This window comes from Watersipora subatra, unplaced genomic scaffold, assembly GCF_963576615.1.
Source record: "Watersipora subatra unplaced genomic scaffold, tzWatSuba1.1 SCAFFOLD_66, whole genome shotgun sequence".
Taxonomy (NCBI): Eukaryota; Metazoa; Bryozoa; class Gymnolaemata; order Cheilostomatida; family Watersiporidae; genus Watersipora; species Watersipora subatra.
Window position 1 is genome coordinate 441,130 of NW_027045280.1, and position 6,000 is coordinate 447,129.

Sequence of the window (6,000 nt, forward strand, 5' to 3'; positions counted from 1 at the left end):
ATAATACCTGTGTAAACTTTAATAAAGTACATATTTATTATTGATCTATTGATACACCTTAGTATATAATCAATGTAAAGCTTCAATAAAATAGAAAATCTCTGAACTAGTCAATACATTTAGTTCCAATATTTCTTGATAGAAAGCATCAAAAATTGCACATTCACATAAATGCCAATGCAAAGCAAATATGTAGCACTGAATCTTCCACGTATCAACACTATTACATAGAGCAGTAATGAAAGTGACTACAATTGAAAAACATTCACATACTATAATATGAGCCAAAATTGCCAACAGCAATTTGTGGCAAAAAATTTTTTAGGGCCACAGCAAATGAAAAAGACAAACTATCAATTGCAGGAGTGACCCTTTAGTCTAGATGACTAATTGAGGTATATTTAAAATAGGATTAAATGTATTTTGTTTGAAGCTTGCCACAAAACTATCAAATGAGTTCATTACCGTATAAAATATAGCAGCAGTGATGCTAGATGGGAAAGTTTTCCCAATACTTCGCTGTACATAAAAGGCTTTGGTAAATCAGAACTTAAATACATTTTCAAGATTGTAATCTCGGAGTAACAAATAAATGTACATTGCACTCAGTGACACAACATGTAGCACATTCATGCAAGTCAGCTAGATTAAACTCTGTTTTTACAAAGTACACATCTAATAAAATAATGTTCCTCTTCCAACAGTCACCAGAGAAAGAAAATAGAAGTAGAAATGAGATGCAACAATAAATATGCTGAGGCCTGTGTCTACAACTGCTACATTGTAAACAATGGTCCATACTGATGTGTAGCAGCTAATAAATTATCTATGTCTGATCACAGTTAACCATTGCAGTAACTGTATTACCTATAGTTTACCACCATGGCGCTCTATTTTTTCACCCCTCTGTTATAATAGCGTTCAACTAGAGGTGCTGCATAGGCCTCTAAGTGAGTAGAAGAATTTGTTGAGCCATGATGTTTCATTAGAAGTGACGTTCAATTAAACGATGACGTTTAATTTTTTAACAACTATTAGCTGCTCAGAGTTTCAGGAAGATAAATTCAACTTAAAATGTTTTAAACAATAACATAACATCTAACTTATAATTAGAACAAAATGTAAAAGGTTTGACATGATAAAACACCTGCCGACATAAAATTATAACTCAAGATACGTGAAAGAATAACGAACTATAAAAAACAATAAACATTAAATATAATACAGAATTAAGAAAGATTAAATAACAACCAATATACAGTTACAATATAAAAAAATATTCGACAAGAACATAATATAAAATAAACAAAAGGAAATGCTGAGGCATGGGTCTGCACTTGATACTTTATAAACAATAATCAGTAATGATATGTAGCAATGTAAAACTACCTATATTTGTATTGCTGTTAAGTACCACAGTGGATACCACATATACAGTCAAACATGGATAACTTAAACTTCACTAGACCGAGTGAAAGTGTTTGAGTTATCAGAGCATTCAAGTTATCAGAGCACTGTCACAACTGCATGTATTTATTAGTAGAAACATGTACATATATACTACTATATATAAATGGCAAGCATAGATTGCTTGTTTCAAGTTAAAGGATCTCTTATGTAAACTTTTAACAGATTTTATCAGAAAGTATAGATATTTATATGTCTATCACCTGAGATTTGTTCGTTTTTTCAAGTGATCTGACTGCCAGGACAATCTCGAATTAAAATTGTAGTGGACAGAGGGCCATGAATCTATTGCTGACATTTTATTTTTACATGTCTGCTTATAATCCCTCTTATAATATGTATTTTGCATGTTGTGTCTATCTGTATTACATTTTCACTGCTAATACTTTGTAATGCTTATAGTTTGACCATAACTACGCCAGAGTTTTAGTGACCCTATTAATTATTTTTATATGGTTTTTTACCCGGTTCCAATATAAGGTACAGGGGAAAATGTATGTACACCATATATGTGTAGGGAGCTCTCTCACTATGAGAACAGAGTAATCACAATTCCGCGACTAATGCAAACTCTTTCGGAATAAAAGAAACGAAAACCATGTTTATTCCTTTGGCAAAAAATTTTTCGAGTTAATGATGTTAAGTTCGAGTTATGTAAAACAATTTATCATTGTGTGGGAACGAACCAAGCCCATTCGTTCGAGTTAACAATATCTTCAAACTGTATGTGGGCGAATAATCTACATTTGATCGTATGTAAGAGTACTTCACAGTATTTTATACATGATTTGCACTAAAATAGCATACAACCTTACAACAGCCTTAAAAGCAGGTTTGTGTGTTGCAGTGTACTTACTAGGTTAGAAAATTACTACATACCATGCATCGCTTCAGTTTTGAGCTTTTAGCGACTTACAGAATTTCTAGAATCATACTTGTAGTTCTTGCTACCAACAGTGGAACTGCCCAGCATAGAACGCAATCGAGATTTTTAAAGGGCTATTACGGTACTTAATATAATTTACTAATTTATCCTTCTGACCCTTTGTAGAATATAACTTGTATCTTATTACTGAAACAGCTTCCTATATTACAATATTTCTTGAGAGAGGGTGTCCAACCTTTAATTGCTACCACCTCCCCTTGGACTATGTCACTAGGAACCAAGGCTATGCTTGTTTAGGTGAAATACATTGTAAATAGCCTCCCTGAACCGTGTGTTCTATTCCTTCAACCATGATAACGATATACAGTGATTTTAACCTTAATAAAGTTATTAACAATCCAAAGTTTAATATTTGGTAAGCTATCATAACTAGGAATCTAAAAAACGCCTTCCGCAATGTCACCAGATTGTTTACTATCATAACGTGAACATGTAACATAGGTAGTTCAAAGAGACAATTTGTCTATTAGTGTAACTATTGTATCTGAACTTGAATTCCGGTTATCAACAGTTTGTTATGAAGCTCTTTACATTCTACTTCATAGACATACTTGTAGAAGAACAAGATAGTATGTAGCTCTCTGAATTTTATGTGGTCTTCAAGGTGCACCAGGTTCAAGTAATAAAGTTACTATACTAGTAGAATACCTTTAACTGCTGCCCTATTGTAACAGCAATGAAATCAGAACATAAAAGTAAAATATATACTAGTGTCGAGCAACATCTGACTTCTATGCTTTTATTCTTTCCTAATTCCAGTATACAAAACTGGTAGGGAAGTAAAGGGTTTTTACTTGCCATTTAAATTCCCACAATGAGAGCAGAAGATTAGTTGACTGCACCTTTCCAAATTTTTTTAATCTCCCATTCGTTTTTTAAATTCCTTCTCTCAAACAAGCTCCACATATTTAATCATTATACAATCTAAACCATTATGAACCACATTATTGTGCTTAAAGGGTAACATCTGATAGTATTCTAGAGAATGTAACCTCAAGAGATCAGTATAAAACAGTACTGTTTACAGCTACACTGATATTGAGTATAAGTAAAGATCATAACAGTAAACTGAACTATTAATCCTTCCTCTAGGAATTTATGCAAATCATAAATATTTAAGACTTTTACACAAACTGTTCTGGTCTGATACAGCATTGTACCATAGCCTCACTCACTGGAAGACCCAGTGACTAGTTTCGAACAATAGAACTCTCAGTCAGGGATTGGTGCTAGCAAGTGACAGCCCTTTCCTTAAGCTCCCCCAATCGGCCTTACTTCTAATCAGGTTTTTCTTCAAAGTGAAAATCTATGCTGTGTCACTACCACCCTTTACTAAATCAGGTGAAAGAAGTACCCGGAGAAATCCTCCAATAAGAAAATTTGACTCTGGAAGGAAAGCTTGCTTATTGTGATGAGGCGTGGAGAGGTTAGTATAGCCACATAAACAACAAGCCCATAATTTTGTGCACGTCAATTAAGCTCTTCAAATCTGTCAAACTGATCAATTAGCAACAAATGTGACCTCTCATTTGAAAATCCGCCAAAATTATGGATTTTCAGATTTTGAGTTAGTAACACAGCCATATGCAAAATTTTGTGTAGAATTTAAAGCATTTTGAGTTTCTGAGTTAGCTTAAGTAATTCATGAAATAATGCAAATTTTTGGGAAGCACGTCAGCCAAAACTCTCAAAATCTGAAACGGAGAAAATCGCGAATAAAGACGCGATGCACAGAAATAGGTTGTTTACGTTAGGTTCTCCTTGGATACTGTCATTTCTATTTCCCTGACTGAGGTAAAACTTGGTTTGTAGGGTAAATAAGCATGCTGAAATAGCTGGTGTACACCATTTCAAGGTCAGGACAACAGAAGACTGGTAAACCATGCTTTCAAATTGAAAAAAACTGGACATTTTTATGCATCCGTACTTTACACTAACCGCACATTAGGAATAAGATGAGAAGCTCCTAGGTATATCATCATTAACTGATAGGCTTCAGGATTTAACATCACATCTGAAATCCAATACTGAGGTTTATTTTGCCAAAAGAGTGAATCTAAAAAACACAAGGGGAATCAGACCCAAAACCACGATTACATTCTTACTCACCTCTGACTCGGAAAAAAGCTAAAATTCATGCTATGGTCACTTCTTACGTCTTTTACCATGAGGCTTCAGGAAAACTAAATCCTCAATGCCAAGACAGCAAAATTATTCAGTGTTACCATGCAAGTATTCTTGGCGGTCATAGTCTAAACCTTCAGGTTTTATCACATTCGGCAGTCCATTGATACCTTCGGGTCTTACATCATACATCATGGCAGGGGAGTCTAGATACGTCTGAACATTTACTTTTCTTAAACAAAGCAAAAGCATGGCTGTGCATCAAAGTGACCCTGGTTGCATGGTCAGCAAACAGTACAGACAACAATCTATAAGAATAACCTGTCATCGTACCGGGGTAAGCTTGGCTGAATGGAAACTTGTGAAAGCTCTTAATTCCTTTAATTTAAAATTAAATCCTCAAATTCCTTTAAATTAAAATTAAATTCTTTTAATTTAGAATTTCCTTCAATTCCTAATTCATTCAGAAAAAATCTAAAAAATGAGCTAATGAGGTGATTGGCAACGGACTCTGACTCTGAGACATCTTTACGAGTAATAGCCTTAGTGGCCTAGTGATCGTGTGACCAAGAGAATAATTACTCATGCCATAGGGTTAATTTCAGCAAGCAAAAAAATAAACATACAAGCATTGATACATTGAATAATTCATGTGGCAACTGGCAATCAACTATGAGTAAAAACACACCTAACTCAGACCAGCGAGCACGACTGATCACTGAGTCATGTATTGTATGATGTAATTTTATGTGACTCAGGGATGCATACCCCGGGTCAGCAATTAGTAGGCTACTACAGAACAGCAGAGTAAGACATGGTGAACCTTTTGATACCAAATAACTGTAATGTGAATTTTGTTGCAAGTCAACCTTCAATACTTTGAAGCCTGAATACGTATGTATTTATGAGTGAATCCCCTGATTCTAGACCATATTGACAACTTGTCATTGGTTGTGAAAGAACTTACAATAGTAAAAATCTTTTTGTATACCACATCTGATAAAGGGTTTATTCTTCCTATAAATAAAACAAACAACTAGTTTATGCGTTTAGCTCTTGTTGCTGAGGCGAGGCTTTCCAGCTTTGTCTCTTTTTGATCCTTCATTACCAAGAGTTTCAATCAGTAAGTCATTAGAAACTAATATTCTGACAGCAGCCATTCTTACATTTTTCAGTCAGTTTGAAATGCTGTCGGAATCTTACTGAAAATCTATCAAGCAAAACGAGGCCCCAATTTGTACACCTACTACAATCGTAAGTTTGAGAAGACAAAGTTAAACTGCTCAGCTGAGTGCTTTTCAACATGAGATCTGATGAAAAAACAACTCCCTAAATTAGCTTGTCCCAGGCTCAAAAGTTTTAACCAGTGTGCCACCTTTGATTCATTCGCTTTTTATTTGTTGCAGCATCAGATTGATAAACTATCTGACCAATTTAAAGCAGTTGTAAAATGTAACTATTTG